Raw genomic sequence first — 18,053 nt, forward strand, 5'->3', positions numbered from 1 at the left:
ACCTCATGCACCCGTGGCTCCGCGTTTTGCCACTGCAGCATCTATTAGTTGGGTACAACAGCATGCCTGGTTCAGCGGGCTGCTGCCCTCCCCGCTCCCAGCCCCGGCGTGCGCTGCGTGGCAGCTGCGGCAGGCGGTGGGATGTGCTGGTGAATCAAAATGCTAATGGGCTGAGGCTTTGCGAGGCCTCTCCACGTGGCATGCAGGGAACAGATGCTCAGAGAAACCTTGTAAACCTCTGCCTTTTCCTGCTGCTCCTTCGGCGCTTTGTTGCAGCCAGTCCTCCTGCAGCCTCGCAGCGCTGACGGTTCTTGAGGAATGTAAATTGAAGGCTCCGGAGCGGCTCTTTAATTGAGCTAATTTTATAGGGGTCACACAAAGGTTGCCGAATTGACTAGAGGTGAAAGAAGGAACTCTCTGAATCTCTGCCAGGTACTTAATCCAGCCTTTGAAGGCTTCGTGTGTCTCATTTTGATTCTGCTTATGCTCTTGCCTCCCTGTGTGGCTGTGTCCTGGCTGGGTGCTTAGAAGATGCTCTGAAGTATCCAGCACGGGACCAGAAGGCACTGAGCAAACCCTTCCTGTAAATTACTGAAATGTCTGGGAAACACTGCGAAGAGAGTGGCTTCAATGGGAGAAGATGGCTTGCAGTGACAGCCACTGGTGTGAGGTTTCTTCTTGCTGTGAGGCAGCTTCCAAGGATGAGGACGGTGGCAGCGGAGCAGCAGCAGTGCTGCGGTAATATGCTGGTGATGCATCAATGGCAGCTCGTGGCAGCCTGAACGCTTCAACCATTTCTGTGGTGTAGGAGCAGGTGCTACCAGAAATCCTGTTCTGATAATTGCATGCAGGCAAAGTCACGTTTAGATCTGATTCAAATTTTTTCTTCAGGAGCATCACTTCAAGAGTGGAAAGGCTCTGTTAATTATTTACATTTGGCTCATATTTCTGCCTGTCTGCATTTCTTGCGGCCACCAAGATCCTGAAAAAAGTTCAGGGAAGAAGGAACTATCCAAAGTCCAATAAAAGGCAGAATGAAGAGGACAATCCTACACAATGATCCCCTTCCCTCACCTTTTGCAGGCAGTTTGCCAGTCTTGAGAGAGTTTGATGGAAAACTCATCAAAATTCATTTGCTTACCTAGACAGGACTTATCTGCACTGCACTGCTGAGATGCCTGAACTTTACTTATCACCCAGAGCAAATAATCCATCAGGGACTATCTTTGGAACCTAAAAATAACGGCCCCTGGCACGTGAACAAGCACAATCTCCACTTGTACCCAGCTGGCTCCTGGTGCTGGTTATGTGCTCGCTCCCTGTCCAGCACCACCGTGGTCCAGCCGGGCTGGGGGCAGCATTGGGCTGTGGCTGTGGGTCTGTAGCATTGGGTCTTCCACTGGGCACCTCTCCCTGACCTACGGCACCCATATCATATTAAAAATAAAAATCTTGCTTGTTCCTAGCACTTCTGTGAGCTGTAATTAATCACTCTGTGGACAAGCAGTGAGGCAGTGACCTTGGATTGCATCTCTCAAGTGCAGTGGAGGAATTTCCCTCCCCGCGTCTTCCTGAGTGTGGATGTGCAGCCTGTGCTCGGTGTGTTTTTGTTCAACGTGCCACGTGCACAGTCTGTTTGTGTGAGCAGGGCTGCAGGAGCTGAGCTTCTCAATGCTGCCTGTGAAGCTCACCGCAGCTCCCTTCACATTCCAGGCTGCAGGGGAAGCAGCGGCAGCATGGCCACAAGGGCAGCGGTTATCTCTGGGAGAGCTCCAGTTCTCTGCTCTGGGAGAGCACCAGTTCCCAGCACACCAGCACTGGCTGCGTTTACAACAGGCTGTTTAAAGCAAGTTGGTGGGCCTGCCCTAACCTGTTGGAGCCTGGGTGCCCTGACCCCGCTCTGGCTGTGCTGGGCTCGTGCTGCTCAGGTGCAAGCAGGGAATATTCCAGGTGTTGGCAGGAAAGGCAGCGAAGAGCTCTGTCTTTTAAGATAAGGAGCCAGGAGTGGTGTAATTACCTCCCATCAGGTTAGAACATAAAAACAGCCTTTTCTCTGCCAAGGCAGATGAATGCATCTGGCCTCTCCAATCAAGCTGCCCTAGGGAGCTGCTTGCAGCCCCGGGGTGCTGGGGACGTGCTCATGACACGGGTTTGGCAGCGGGTCAGGATTGCTGCTCCTGGAGGCCGCTTGCTCCCAGTCCAGCTTGTCTGTATTTCACCAAGGAACTCTCCTGGCATCTCCTGGCCCCATTTTTTCCCTTCAGCCTGGTGCAGAGGGTTTTAGCGAAGTTGCTCCTGGTTGCTCCTGCTCTGCAGTGAGGAGAGGAACAGCTCCGGTGTGCCCTGTGCTCGGCACCATGACTGCTCCTGCAAGGTAACAGTGTGGTTTGGGGCTGGGTGAGGGGCTCTGCCGTCTCCGATCAATAGGTTTAAATTAAGTTTCCAGCTATTGGGGTGGAAGCTATGAAAGACAAGTAATTGCTCAAAAACTGTGAGCCAGCTGGAGCCCTCTCCCCACTGGCTTTTGATCTGGGGCGCTGAGGCTGTGGCACCATTTCCCCCCCCCACAGCTTTACACCATCCAGCCCTGTGTCTAATTACCTTGTCCAAAAGCTCCCAAGTCATTAAGTCCATCACTTCTGAAAAATCCTTAATTACTGAAGGAGCACAGGTAGGGCAGACTGTGTGAGGCAGCCATCCCATAATATTAATACCCTCGGTGCCACACATCACGCCAAGTTCCACGATCCTTTAACCATAAGGACACCTAATTGCCTTTTTACTCAGCCCATCTCTGTCCCCTGCTGGGTCACCCTGCCGGCCCTGAGAGGTGCTGAGATGCTTGCCATGCTGCAGTGGGGAAAGGAGAGTGCTGGGCTTGAAACAGCGGGAGCTGCACGCTTGGTCTTGGCGAAAAAAAAGGGAAAAAAGTGGACATACCATTAAAAAACAAACCTGAGAAGAAACTTCCCATGAGAAAGCTTTTAGCACATTCCCAGGAGTGTTACGGGTGATATTTGCATGAAGAAGGGCCCTGCAGGAAGCGATTGACCTGTTCCCTGCAGCTCTCCTGCAGGAGCTGGAGGAGGCGGTGGGCAGAGGCTGAGCACAGCCCGCAGCGGGGGGCTGCGGAGGGGACGGGTGGGCACGGGTGGGTGACGGGGGCATCCGAGCACCCCTCAGGCTGGAAACAGGTAGCGAGACCCCCGGCTCCAGGGTGGTTCTGCTCCAGCCCAAACTTTTTAAAATGCATTGTTTTCCACTCGATGGGGCTGAAAGGGAGATTGCTTGAGAAAACCCTGACTGAACAAAAGATCACCGTAATATTTGCTGGGAGCTAGCCAGTGTTGTAATAAGACATTACTGGGTATCTTTATTAGTTAAAATGGGTATTTAGATTCTCTGCCAAATTGAAAGATGATAGACTTGTTTGAAAATGTCACTGCAACATCAAGCAAACGTTCTCCAATCCACTAACGAGCTTTTTCCATGTGTAGGACAGCCGCTCACGTCGCCTGCAGCCGCAGGAAGCGTGGGGGCGGCCGGGGGGGTCCCTGGGCTCGTGTGCGCCAGGCAGGTGGGGAGGGCATCGGGGAGCCTTCCTCTGCCTGTGCCCTCGTCCCCCCCTCTGGTGCCAGCACCCCTCCAACGCTCCTGGCAGGAGAGTGCATTTGCCAGGGTTCTTGTCAGGCTGCGGGGAGAGGCACAAAGCGCCTCAGCCCCTGCGTCGCTTCAGGTGCTGGTGCAGTTGTGGTGTCACTGGCTGCTGCGCAGCGTGCTTCACGGAGCACTGCAGGCGATGACATCCTGAGACATAATTTCATTATCAATTAATCGATGACACATGGAGGGACAGTTACATGATGAATTTATTGTGATACGGTCTCTGCTCCAGGTGCTGAGTACAGCCACCAGGGCTGCCAAATCCCCAGGATGACCGGCATGCTGATGGCACGTCCTGCAGAAACACCACTTCACCAGCTCCATAAACCCCTACCAATGCCCCGAGAAGCCTGGCAGGGTGGAATAGGGGTGCAGAGAAGTCTGGGCTCTCCGAGCAGCCCGGTGCATGTACCTGCAGTCCTTGGCATCTCTTCTATGGCAGCGATGCTCCTGCCACAGCAAAGTGGGGCTGGCAGAAGCTGTCCCTGGAAATCAGCAGGTGAGGTGCTGCTGGCATCGATATCTAAGGGAGTAGTGCAAGAACTTCAAGACTTGGAGAGAAATCTGCAAGAGCAACTCTCAGAAGTCCCTCTGGGATGCTGCCATGATTGCACAGCCACAGAGCTTCGGAGCCCAGGTGCCTCTCGAGGAGCGGTGCTGCTGCAGCTGGGGCCTGGCAGGGCCCCTCCGCCCACCCTGCTGAAGGAAAGGTGCTGCTCTGAACAGATTTTCCACATCAGGAATCAGAGAAATTAGGTGTTATAATGTGTTGCCCTGGCATTTCCATCTGGAAGTGTTGTGATTTTCAAGTCTGAAATGAGTTTTTATTTTCAAATGCATTATTCATTTTCTTTAAAAGGTCAAAATCCAAGTGAAATGCTTTAATTCACCTGAGACGAATTTATTCTGTTTTGTCTTTGGCAAGCAGGCAATAAATCAGCTCCCCTGGCACAGGGGGCACCGGGCAGCTGGGGTGGCCGTGGGGTGCAGCACCCACACACCACACGGCCCCGCTCCCTCCGCTCTGGCCTCGGGTGGGTGCAGGGCTCCTGACCCGTGCCTTACCCCGTCCCCCTCCTCTGAGTGCTGGAGAGAGCTGAAGCGCACCTGGAAGCGAGGAAGGTTCCTGGAAGCCTCTGGCTGTTGTTTGCAAAGATTATCTCAACACTTCCCTGCAATCCGTGGGACCGCTGGCCTCCAGCCCTGCCGTGCTTCTGCTCCCCCTGAGCCACGCCGGCACCGAGCAGGCACTGAGCCAGCAGTGCCTCGCAGCACTGGCAGCCTTCGTTGAGAAAACTTTGAATGCATCTCCCCTTGTTAGAGAGAGTGTTTCTGGAAAACTGTACAGGTTTACTCCAGGGAGTCATCGGGCTTCCTGGCGAAGAAATATTTGCTGGTAGTAATTACATATTAGCTTTAAGACAACCAAATTATTCCTGCAGTGACAGAGCATGATGGGCATGGTCAGCACTGCTTCCAGCTCTAAGTCAGGGTGCTCAGGAAGGGAGCAGGCAAAGGGGGAAGTGACATTAATTGTGGCCCAATTCACTTCCCCACACAGAGAGCTGCAGCTAAGCTCCTTAAAAGAAAAATGGTTTAATCTGAAAAGGGCTGTGCCAGGATGGTTGCAAACCTGGAGGGAATGGGGTTTACCTGTGGGGCACCTGCAGGGCGAAGCGAGCCGAACCTGAGCTTTGCGGTCCCTCCCCACGAGGACTGGCTCTCGGGGAAAGGCACGTCCGGGATCGAGGTGCAGGGAAGGTGCCCTCTCAAGAAGGAGGCCCTGGGACCTTTTCTGCCTGGCTTCTCAAAAGTTTATCTTCAAAATTCATTGATTTTCCTGTTTGAGAAGGGGAAAGAAAAAGGTGCTTCCAACAGGACATGGACCTGCAGTCCCTGAGGCCGTGGTACCCGGGACCAGTTGATCTGTGGTGTCTAAAGCTGGGGGATGTGATTCATGGCTCTCTTTCTCCAGAAGGAATAAGCTAAGGCATATTTATTAGGTCAATTGCGATTCACTCTTGTTGCCTAGAATTTTGTGCCCTCTACTTCTCTAAAGTGAGGTGTAAAATGTTCTTCTGCAGAGAAAAATCCCTTTTTGGTTATTAACATTTAGCTCAAATATGGGGAAGCAGTCCCAACATCTGAATTTGGAAGGTTTATTCCCCATTTCTCCCACACATCTTCCTGAAAGCATAACAGCAACTTGATAAAAAACTGATTTAATGGTTACAAAACCTGGAGATAAAACTACTCTTAATGGATTTCTTTAAGATCAAGGCTGTCAAATACCCGGCTCAAAATCCTTTATACAACAAGAGCAACTATATTAAGTGCACTCAATCAAAACCAGGCTGAAGGTTCTATAAATGAAACAATGGCTGTAGGAAGTGCATTTTATTAGCATCTCCAGGAGAAAGTAGGACTGGCAGCAGAGATGGAAAGCCCCAGAACTGCCTGCCGTGGCACTCCAATCCATCCATCCTAGATGAATTGGACTTAAGCATTTTCCAGACACGTCCTCGCTCCCTGACCAGCTCCTGTTCAGCAGGGGTGTGGGAGGCCTCCCGTTAGCTCCGGTACGAAGTGTTGTAGCGGTGGTGCTGAGCTGCAGATGTGATCCCCGGGTGGGGACAGCCCTCACTCCGCTGCCCTGAGCTGTCATCAGCACAGAAACACATCTCGGTCTGCCTGGTTTCAGCATCGTTGTGTGACATAAGACTTCGCATCTCCCTTCCAGAAGGGTCTGTCCCCAGCCCTGTGCACTGGCCGGGGCTGCCCCCACATCGCACCAGGCCAGGCGGTGAGGTCCTGGGCTTGCTCCATGCACATGGCACACATCTCAGTAGGCAGAACAGTGTATAACTGCAGATTAATTTTAATAATTATTCACAGCTGCATCACGAGGAATTGGTAGTATTTACAAGCTGATGGTTGCTTTTAAATCATTTATTTTCTCTCTGTCTCCCTCTTGACACTTGATGACGAACTGATGCTCTATGGTCATTTACCTACCACCTTACTGTGCAGAAGTGGGAAGCAGAGTCCCTGTTAGCGAAGGCCAACGGCATCCAGTGTTTACAGTGCTTCAGATACCCTTAAACTTTTAAAATGATCTGTATCAGTGTCACATGTAATTAAGTGCACCGCTGCCCAGACTGCTTCTACTGTTGCAGCACCTCTTGGGCAGATGGTGACAAAGGCTCAGCATGGAGTGGGACCAGAAGGTTTGGCCTCTTGGTGAGGAGTTCGGTGTGCACACCTGGTGCCGGCCCAACAAAGCACATCCCTTCCTCAATGCTCGGAGCAGATTTGGTAGGGCTGGGTGAGACACACAAGTGAGCAAAGCACTAACAATCATCACTTTAAAAATATGATTAATCTTAATTTAGCCTAACTAATCACAGATCTGGGAAGGTTCCAGGCCAAATTTCAAGGAGCTCAGAACAACATGTTAGGGAACAAGGCTTCTGCTGCTGCGGGCTGCCAGCCACAGAGTTCAGGGTAGCACTTCGGCTGCAGGGTGGTGTGATGCTGGTGTGCCAGGGACCTGTGTGCTGAGGCTTGGGCAGCAACACAACCAGCAAGGAGCTCGGGGTTCCAACCCTCCTGGCTAGGTAAGTGCTGGGTTTTATGATAAAGCAACGACAGATGACCCGTAGGGAAGTTCTGATGAATTTCTCAGCTCTGCCACTGGCTTCTTACATGACCTTAAGCAAATTGCTTGAGCTCTCTGGTTCTAAATGTCCTCCAATCTGTCTCGTCCACTTACTCTCAAGCACTGAGGAGCACTGGTGCCTTGCTCTGTGCCCCAGTGCAGGGGCTGCTCTCCCTGCCGGTCTGCAGTGCCGGCAGCGGGGCGAGCTGCTCTCACTCGGCACATCCACGAGGATTGCCACCAGCCGGTGGGAAGAGAGGTTTAGCAGTGGGGAGGCAGCAGGAGCTTCCATCTGTGCTGCCTTGCACCCTTCCCCGGGTGTTATCCGGAGGGTGCCAGCACTCCCCCAAAGAGCAGGACTGTGCAGTGGGCACGGCGGCAGCAGGGCTCCGTCTGGCATGTATCCGGCTGCACACCCTGCAGCAGCACTGTCTGAGAACCAGGTTCTGATGGTTTCGTTTTGCTTTGGATCCCAGATTAATACTTGATTTGCACCTTTTCTCTGGCTTCTTACCCCTCCTGCTCACTCATTAGATGTTTGATGAAAATGTACAAGTTTATCTTTTAAGACTTATCCTGGGGATGTTATTTTTTTCTTCCTGCAGTAAGACCTATTTATTAGCTATTGTAAATATATTCAGCTGGTAGTGGATGCATAAGGAGAGTGGACTGTGCCAGAAGGTATGGCTTATGAAATGTCACACAGATCTTATCTTGGGGGAAAAATACTTCAATAATTAAATTAAATGAAAAGTCCTGGAATAAAAGCCTTGGAGGCTACGGCCTTCTGTTTATATCCAAAATACAAATAGAATGGGAAATGGGGAAGGAAGATGCCAGAAGACTATGCCAGGTCTCAGCTATTTTTACTGTGCATTTCCATATGTCATGGAGTATTTTGTACTCTCAGGCTTTTTATTTTCTCTATAAAGCAAGGTGTTTCCCTTCCAGAGAAAGACTAGACCTGCAGTTTTACTGAAAAGCACAGCTCTGTGCAAATAGCCCGAGTGGCTGCTACCAGTGTTTGACATGCTGCCAGCTGGGAGGAATCCTCTCCGAGAGCATCTCTGCTCGCATTCCCCCGGCCTCGGGATGATGAGCCCTGCCAGGTCCTGGTGCTGTGTCCCCTGGGATGATGTCCCCATTCCCCGCTGCCATGTGTGTGGTGGGGTAGGTGCAGGAGGAGCTGGATGTGGGGCAGCTCCCAGCAGAGCGGTGCGTTTCTGCCCTCGCAGCTCCGGCTGGGCACCGCGTGCGGGCAAAGGCAGGCACTGCCTCCAGAGGCACCGGGGGCAGCAGCGACTCCCACGCCTCGCCGCAGCGGTGGGCGGCCGCCTGCTCCGGACGTCACAGCCTTTCTTTTATGGCTGGAAATCTCTTCACATCTCCAGTGAGTCACCTTTCCCCATCTGAAACAATGTCATCCAGGCTTTCTGTAACAGCCATGCCCTACTGTTAAACTTGCTTTGCTGAAGAAAGGCTGTAAAACAGAATTGATCATAAAAGCAGTCCTCTGCCTTTATTACTGCTTTATACTCCCTTTGGGACAGAGGCTAAAATTTACATCTGCTGCTGCGGGATAAGCAGTCCTGAGGATTATTTGCTGTGAGCTCTTCTGGAGGGTGGTGAGTCCAGGCAGAGCCCCCTGCCCTGAGGGGCTTTGTGGATGCAGTGGCACCCGCGCCCCCAGCGCTGTGGCATCTGTGTCGAGTCAGAACTCTGACATTGGCAAATGGGAAATAATTAACCTGGGGAAAGGAGAAACTCAAGAAGGAGAATGATAACACCTCCACCTCATGGGCTGGGGAGGCTCTGGGCACTGGTAAAGTCATACACGTTGGCAGCACAGGGACTGTGGAGGGAAAGTTTGCCCCCAGACCTGAGGCCTATTTCTTGAGAATAGCTGTTGTCAGTGCTTTTGCTGGCTGGAGGGCCAGCAGCCGGGGGTCTCCACAGGGTGTCGGGCATGGGACCCGTGAGGCTCGGAGGCAGCAGTGGGGTTTGGTTTGACCGGCCCCGGTGGGCGGCTGCCCTGAGCTGTGCCCACATGTGCCGTCTGCCCGCTCACTCCGTATTAACGAACAAAGTCAGGAAAATCAAAGGCTCTTCATGGATAATTTGCCTACAGAAAAGAGGGGCTAAATTAATAAAATAAATCATTTGCTGCGACTGGCTCGCCCTGCTCCGTGCAGTGCCTTTCAGTAGCAGGTTTTTAAGCCTAATCGTATCAGATACTCTTTTGGCACCCATTTTCTGAGAAACATCCCACCCCTGCTGGTTCTTAATGCGTCTAATCTCCTGTTGATTATTCCCAGGGTCTCAGCCAAATAAGCACTTCAAATTAAAGCTTTCCCTGCAGCTCGGGCTCGGGTTTCCATGGAGATCAAAGCGGGTGCTGCTTCCTCGCCGCTTCCTCCCAGCCGATGGAGGGAACAGTCCCGGACTGGCCCCAAGGGTCTGGGGTCACCCCTTGGCTCCGCACCCACCCCTGCTGTTCCTTGTGTGTGTGTCCCAGGTCACCACCCATCCTCGGGGCCACCTCTGCTCTGCTCCGATCACGCCATGCTCAGCACACGTCTGCGGCCGTGCCGGGAGCTGCGTCTGTGCAAGGGAGCTGAGGCCGGCGTGATGAATGCAGCTTGCTCCCCGGTCAGCCTTGGATGGGTTCCCGGGACCTCTCCTTGTTACCGGTGTCTGCACCTTGTGAAAAATAACATCTCCTCTCCTGGCTATATGTTTCCTTGTCATTGCCAGAGCCTGTTATTTCAATGTATCACCAAGCACCACTATATCACTTGCTTTTTATTTCCTTTGTACACATATGTCTGGAACAGGCTTTCAGTTAAGTTATTCCCACAGGTCCGAACTGATCCGTGCCAGCTCCAAGGGGCTTTGCAAGCAGCAGGGCTTATCTTCAGGTGGGGACTGGCTCGGTACTTTCGCTCGAGGAGAATCAGGTTTAGTCATATGTAGAGTCTTTATTTAAGCTATGAATCATCTTCGTAGTCTGAAAATGGGTTTCCAGGGTGTCTGTGCATTGAGCGAAGCCACGTGGCCAATGCCATGCCTCTGGAGCATGGCACACGGTGTCGCGGTGTGGCAGCAGCAGTGCCCCTGTGAGTACGCGCGCCCGAGCTTGCAAATAGCTGTAAGATCTAAGAGATGATAGTAATTACAGGAACAAAATAGTTATTAATGTACTAATTTACTTGGGAGCCAGACTTTATGTAATTACACTCCAGAATCAAGATAAGGTTAATGCATTTACCTTCCTGGGTATTTATAGATGTTTTAAATCACTCCTCTCGAGCTGTGAGAAGTGGAGCTGTGCACAGCCCCGGGCTGTGCTGGCCCCACAGCTCCGAGGGGGGCCTGGGGAGGTGGGTCACGGGCTGTGAGCCCTGGGAACGAGGGACTCAGAGCAGCTGCCTCCCTGCTCCTTATTCGCACCTTACAAGGGGACTTGGCAAACACCTCCAAAACTCTCTGCTGTCGGTGAAATCCTGTCTGTGGTGGTGCTGTTCCCGTGCCCTGGGAGGCTTTGGCTGCCGGTGAAAGGCAGCATCAGACACCGTGTCCTTTGGAAATCTGCCCCAGCGGCGAAGGCAGCGAGGGTCCTGGAAATGGCAGGATAGGGAAACAAATTGTGCCTGTGTGCTGGTGGCTGCAGGGATGGGCAGGGTGAGTGCGGGAGGACTGGGGACAGGCGCCTTCCTGCTGCACTTCCCAACATTGCTGCACAGGGAGAGAGGCAGAGCAGGACAGGGTGCAGGAACCTCTGTGTCCCCCCTCCAGAGAAGCCCCAGTGTCTCCCAAGGTCCCTTTGTCCCTTGTCACGCAGCGCCTGGCACTGCCACAGCACCTTTATGGCACCACACAGCGGGGACAGCTGTCCCCATTAACGTGCCGCGTACTCAGCCACCGACAGGCAGAGCCCGGGCGGACCTGCGGCGCCTGCTTGCAGCCCCTTGCAAGCACCTGAACGGTGTCACTGAGGATATTTCTCATCGTGTCACATCGGGGGAAGCGGCAAGCTGCAGAAGGTCAAAGCTGCTCTAAAAATACATATATGTGTGCGTGCGTTTTTGGGTTCTCTTCATTATTCAACATGTATGCTGCTGCTTAAAAGGCAGAAGAGGCCGAGATTGAACACAGGTAACCTTTAAGACCAATAGAAGGGTTTAATAAGGTTACATTAGGCCTTAAGGACCCCTTGACATGCTGTTGGCTTGGCCTTTTGATAATTTACAAGGAAATAAATTTGTAAGTTATTGTTGGAAGCCCAATAGTTCACCCTTCACTTCAGATCTTTGCGATGGGGAAATCAGATAGAAACAGAAATCTGCCAAAGAGAAGCCAATGAAGCCCAGAAAATTTGAAATAATTTCCTTAAAAATCAATGTGGAGATTTATTTCTCTATTTAAATGGGAAGGAAAGACAGTTCTGGGCTATACGTCAGGCCTATTTAACCGAATCGTGTAAAACCATTTTTACAACAAACATAAGTTTGAGTTATGTATGTTATTTTTTCTAACTGTTTGCACATGGCTGAATTTCATTATGACAGAAGTGACTAACTGTGTAAGGTTATGCAAATGAAATACTTAATTAAGTAGGAGCCATCTGAAATAAATTCTAGCTCTGCGAAGTGCCCTCTGTTTTTCCTCTGAGTCTGGATGGCTCCTGAGCACCATCTCCCAGCTGGGAAATGCTCTTCCCGAGAGGACGGCCCTGTGTTCCCACTGGTGTTTTTGGAGAGGCAGCCTTGCCACCGCCACCAGCCAGAGCATCCCCTGGGCTGTCCCCACCTCATCCCCACCAGCAAGGTGCTCTGTTGAGCCACCCACCAGTCTCCTTTCTCCAGACCCCATTAATCACCCCCCAAAGACGTCTTATATATTATCAGGCCCAGATGTTTCCCACTGTATGCTACAAATGTTAATTATCTCCTAATTACTTATTAGCAGAGGCTGGGCTGGCACAGATCACGGGCAAAAAACAGCCAAGTGCATTCAGAGCCTTGGATGGCCGTGTGTCAGCCAGTAGCTTCTTCTGGCAGGGAGCTCACTGGAGTTTCTTGTTAGTTCCCCCCTGCTTCTAAATATTTACTGAGGAATTATGGACGGGATAAAAGCACCTTGATGTGCAGCAGCAGCAGGTGGATGGCTGTAGCTCATTAACGTGGCTGCTTGCAGCCGGCCGGGCGGAACAGAGCAGGTTTTATAAAAGCCCACATTAGCAGCCCCTCCTGCTGCAGCCCAGCCAGGTTGTTGGTGCACCACTTTCTGTGCTCACAGTGAAGGTTGGAGAGGGGCAGTGGGGTCTGGCTGTACCCTGGTGGCCCCTAGGACGGAGGTGTCCCGTGGGGATGCGGGGTGCAGCAGCAGAGAACCCCCGCTGCCAGCAGGGACCTGGCTTGTGCCATTAACTCTAAGTCTGATGTGTTTGGGCTGCCGGTAGTGACTGATAGATACTTTATTGGGGGATTTGTCATTATCTGTGAAGATTAAAACCTGACAGGCTCAAATGATACTAGAAGCTAAGGGTCTTAAGGTTTACTTGGATAGAGTCTGTTTTCTGTGTGGCAAATGGTAATGTATTTCTTCTTGGCACCGTGGTTTTATTGATCTCTGTGTAATACACAGGGCTTTGTGCATTTAATTCCATCAAGTGAAGAAGATGGATTGGCGTGTGGTCACCTTTAGGCTAGTAACACGTTGCTTTATCCAAATAAGCATCGGCTGTGTCACTGCCTTGCCTGGGTGTTCGCTAACTGCTCTGCCTGTCACCAGCAGGTGAGGGGCCCTGAAAGCAATGCAGGGACGGCACAAATACTTGTTTCAGAGCAGGGATGATTTCTCCCTACTGCAATTAGATATAGAAAGAGAGACGTTATTCTCAGTACATTACTAATGACAGCTGGTAACTGGGAAGGCACCTTCAGCATGGGGCTGGGCGCTGGAGCAGCGCCGCGGGTGCTCACCCCTTGGTGGGATGCTGTGTGTGCAGGTGAGGGTACGGCATGTGGGGAAATCTGCTGTGGCTCCTGCTGCTCGCCCTTGGCACAGATGTTCCAGCCCATGTCCTCAGTCTCCTGTTCACAGCAGCATCCTTGTTCTTCTCCTTGCTCCTTCTCCAAGGTTGTGGCTTCCTCTGGGATGGGCACAGCAAGCCCTCAGTTTCCCCATCTCCGCGCTTGCTCTGCGCAATCCCTCTGTGCCCCCACTTTTGCCCTTCAGCAGTTGTTGGCAGCCCCACGCTGACTTGCAGTGGTGCGTGAAGAGCAGCGGGAGGCTGGGAGCAGCAGTGGCCTGCAGGAGAGCTGCCACCATGCTGGCAGCTGGGGAAAGGGACGGGCGAAGGAGCAGTGCCTGGCTGCCTCCATGTGTGTGTCCTTGTGGGAAAGGAGCAGGCAGCAGGGGAACATGGTCATGGCCAAACCCTGTAATCCCCAGAGTCTGTGAGCTGCAACATCACCTGCACTTCGTCCTTGCGGAAGAGCTCTGGAATCTTTCCGTGCTCCCTTCGTTTGCAAGCAAATTGCCTGCAGCCGCAGGAGGATCCGCTGGGAAGGCAGCTTGTCAGGAAGGCAGCTTGTCGTCGCTCCAGCTGTGAGAGGCTGGGGCTGATAATCTGCCAGCCTCCGAACTTGTTTACAGCTGTGTAAATCGGGATTAACTCCGTGAGAGATGTGCTGTGATAAAAATCAATGTAAGAAAGTGAAAAGGAACTCAGGCCCATGTGTCTGCTGTCAGGAGCTCAGGTGCGAGGGGCCGAGGCTGTTAGTGCCGGCAGCGGGTCTGGATCCCGCGAGCACTCTGGAGCATTAACTCCGAACACATGCAGAAGCGTTGCAGGTTTGGGTAATCTTGTCCAGAGGTTTTCTGCTGGTTTGCTTGATAATTTCACAAATAACCATTTTCCATGAAATATTGGTTCTCATTCAGCATGAAAAGACTGTTTTATTTCAATCTGTAGAGGAGAATGATGAAATCCATTACATCCGATACTCTAAAAACATCTATAGCACAGCTTCTGTGAGCTCATATTTTTTTCCTCGAGACTGATAACTTGGGGGCTTCAGGCTTTTGTAGAATATTTAATCTTCTAAAGTGCCACATAATTTAGATAAAAAGAGGCTTTGTAAATCTCTCTCTCTTTTTTTTTTTTTTTTTTCTTTAGTGAAAGAAAAAAAGAAAGTTCTCTGGCTTCAGTGAACTGCTGCCGAATTGGTTGCAGTGTGGGGAGGAAGGGGCAGAGCCCCCCCAGCCGGGTTCTGGGTGTGTGTGCTGCAATGCCTCGCCTGGAGCAGGGTGAGGAGCTCTCCAAAGTGCCCCAGCTGTGACCCAAAATGCAGAATGGGGAAAAAAACAGGAGAAGAGTCCTCAGAGCAGCCATTCCCCAGGCAGGTTTGGTGCCTGTGGCTGGACTTCAGACGGGGTCCCCTGGGGGGAAAACATGGCATTTGGGAATTCCCTGAATACCAGTGCTTGGTCCATCACTGCTTTGATTTTTCTTCAGTTCTGAACAGCTGAGGGTGATGTGCACAATGGTGCCTGCCTTCGCTTCTCCAGATCAATTAATGGGTAGCTGGCAATTGCAGACTCATTTCACTTCTGATGCTTGTTTTTGAGTCATCTTGTTAAGAGAAGATACCAATTCTAATTGCTCATGGTAATTGTGATGATGCCTGTCCCAGTAGCGCTGACCTAATTTACATCCAGGCCGGGATGCCAAGAAGGTATTTTTCTCGTGTGCTTACAACGAGACAGTGTTCTGAAATAACACTGCCGTGAGGATGGTTCCCTCCCCTCCCCTGCCTGCTCCCACATCAGGCGGCTGCAGAGGGATTCAAAGCCTCCAGCTGCATGGATGAAAACCAAACCAACCCCAAAACAAAAGCAAAAGAGGAAATGGAAGGCTTAGGAAGGGAGCTGGGAGAGTTAATTGGGGTGGGGACTATTCTTGCTTAGCTGTTAATTTGAATGTGGCTTCGCACAGATGGGAGTGGAGCAACCAAGCTGCCATGAAGCTCCCTTTGAAGCTCACTTAGCATTTTTGCGTGCTAAGAAAAATATAATCCTGCTGGCAGTTAATGGAATATTTGTTAAATATATTACTCTTTTCCTGACGTGCAGAACTCAGTGTTCTTCCTCTTTTCTCCCCCTTCTTCCCTTTACAACGTTGCCTCATTTTCTTTACCCTCTGGAGCTCCTTGTGTTTAATTGCTCTGATGAATGCTGCCGTGTGCTGTGCCTGCATGGGGCACTGCACCAGCACTGTGAGGCTGCTCAGCACCCTGCCCGGGCAGCCCCGGGGCTCAAAGCCCAGGCACCCCAGCTTGAAGCACTTCCACTCCTGCTGTCCAGGTCGGAGCGGTGCTGCTGCTGCTGACCCCCTCTCCGTGTGGGTACCCGCAGTGTTCCCAGTGTGCCCCGGGGAGCCGCAGTGAGGGAGCCTGGGCAATTCCTGCCGCGGCCACCTGCCAGACACAGGGCGCGTGTGCCAGCACTGACATGTGGAAAGAAGCCACTGCTGACCTACTTTATTTCTAATAAAATTGGTCTGGAAGCCTAAATATTCTCCCTGGAGTCTGTGAAATTAGATCTTCCTCCTTATTTTGGGTTCCGAGCTAACCCCCACAACACACACAAGCTCCTGTTTCAGTGTAGGGCTGACCCTGTGTGGACTGTGGAGAACTCATTTGCAAAACAAGCACCATTCAGGGAGCAAAGCAGGCAGCTCTTTTAATTTACTTTTCTTGCTATTCCACAGGATTCCCAGGAGTGAAATTGGAAGGGCTTAAATTGTGGAAATGGCTTGTTTGGTGAAGTTACAGCCCTAAATTGAAGCCATCTGTGATGCCGTGCAGTTTCTGCCATCCAGTACATTCCCAAGCTGTCCGCTGTGCTAAATCATCTCCCCATGCAGACGTGCTCGTATCACTGCTCGCTGTGTCCATAGCTGGTGTTAAACAGGAAAAGGGCAGTGCAACAGCAGGGATGGTAAGCGTGAGTAGGTTGGGGGTGGAAGGTGGCTGGTTTGGTTGAAATAGTGCAAATATTAAAAGGGGCAGGGGAACAGCACTCTTATGGAAGTTTAGAGGCTTTTATCAAATGGCAGTGTTGACTGAGAGCTTGGGTGGTGACTTTGAAAAGCAAAAAAATTCCTTCAAGCTGTGCTCTTTACCGAGCTCACTGCTGGTAACGGAGCCCTTCCCACCAAGAAAATACACCGGCTGGAAACCCCAGGCCAAAACAATCTTCTGGGAGCTTAGATGAATCAAAGAGTAATCTTCTGTTTATGAAGCAATTACTGAGTTTTGCAAGCAAGCCTCTATTTGAGGTGATAGGAAAGAGTCGGCTGCGTGGCGGTGGCTCTGTCCCTCCCTGCCACAGGACAGCAGGTGGGCGCATCTCGGGGTGCTCGGGACAGGAGCTGAGGCAGCTGGAGGGCGGCTTTGGTTCTGCAGATGCTGTAGAAACTAATGGAAGAAAATTTAATCCTGTAAAAACTTAAATGTGGGTTGTACATTAGCAGCAGTTATAGTTCAGGGACTTCTACATCAAACAGCGCCTTTACAAATTGCTTTGCTACTCCTACAGACAAGTTTTTCCTTTCCCTTTTATGTGCTCATAGAAAGGGAATTTACCAGCTGTTGGCAACCCACATCAGATCATCATTTTAAATGAGTTATTCAGGATATCGTTAGAGATCCTCAACATACAGACAAGAGGAAAAAAACAGCTTTAAGACCTTGTCTTGAAAGGATGCTAACGCAGGTGTGCTTATCTCAGGTCACTTTGGGAAAACATGAGAGTGGTTCAGTGGTGGTACCCAGCCAGTTCCTATTGCTGCCCCAAAGCCATCGTCTGAGTGGAGGAATGCAAGGAGAAACAGAGATGCAGCTCTCAGCGTGCACAACTCCCTAAAAGGGGTTGGAAATGCTGAAAACCCACAGCCTGCCCTGTTCCCATGGCAACAGGAGGATGCATCCAAAAGGACAAAGTTTGAAACACTCCCACAGATGAGCTGGGATTTTGTTTTTGTAACTCAATTATATATTATTATATCTTGTGGCTATAATTTTAATAGATTTCTAAACTTCTTACAAACATTTTGCAGGTTTATTTTTACCTCTCTGGTGCAAAAAAACAAATTAGAGGAAGTCAAAAAAAAAAAGCAAGAAGTTGGGAGTCAAATGTCAGTGCAGCTTGGATCTCCTCCTCACGCAGCTCCGGTTGTATCTGTTTAGAAGCACTAGATTTGCATATTCATGTCCCTTAATTTGCTCTTTGGATGCGGAAATCTAATAATTAGTGAAGAAAATGTTCCTGTGTGGAGGGAAACCCTGGTTATGCAACAGATGCATTAAGAAAACTAATCAGACATAACTGTCCATCCCCAAGAAAAGGCTGTCTGGAATTAAAAGCTTAGCAAAGACAAGAAAAAAAAAAAAAAAAAAAAAAAAAACACAAACACTTCTGTGCATATCTGGGCTCCTCACAGAGCTGGCAGCGGGGCCCGTGCCCCTGGGCCTGCCCCCTTCCCAGGGCTGGGAGCGGCTGTGGGGCAGGTGATGGACGTCTGGATGTGCAGCCGCTGTGAACAGCTAAACTGTCAAGTGATAAATCCCTTATGTTCACCCTTAATTAAATTTCTTTTAGAAGCACAATAGCTCGCTTTTATGTCTGCCATTTATCAACAATTAAAGTTATTGGCATCGCTGTT

The 18,053-nt window shown here is 50.9% G+C and overlaps 1 long non-coding RNA gene across 4 annotated transcripts; it reads left to right on the forward strand.

Annotated features, from left to right (window-relative positions):
* Window positions 1-12,259: 12,259 nt before the first annotated feature.
* LOC118177308 lies at window positions 12,260-17,767 on the forward strand. 4 transcript variants are annotated; one of them, XR_004755756.1, is made up of 5 exons: window positions 12,614-12,624; window positions 13,562-13,985; window positions 14,270-14,359; window positions 16,098-16,327; window positions 16,962-17,767. It is a non-coding gene; the product is annotated as an uncharacterized LOC118177308 (long non-coding RNA). The 4 variants fall into 4 exon arrangements; XR_004755755.1 differs by having other exon boundaries at window positions 13,565-13,985; XR_004755757.1 differs by lacking the exons at window positions 12,614-12,624; window positions 13,562-13,985 and adding an exon at window positions 12,260-12,401.
* The last annotated feature ends 286 nt before the right edge of the window (window positions 17,768-18,053 follow it).

This window comes from Oxyura jamaicensis, chromosome 21 (assembly GCF_011077185.1).
Source record: "Oxyura jamaicensis isolate SHBP4307 breed ruddy duck chromosome 21, BPBGC_Ojam_1.0, whole genome shotgun sequence".
In the NCBI taxonomy this organism is placed as follows: domain Eukaryota; kingdom Metazoa; phylum Chordata; class Aves; order Anseriformes; family Anatidae; genus Oxyura; species Oxyura jamaicensis.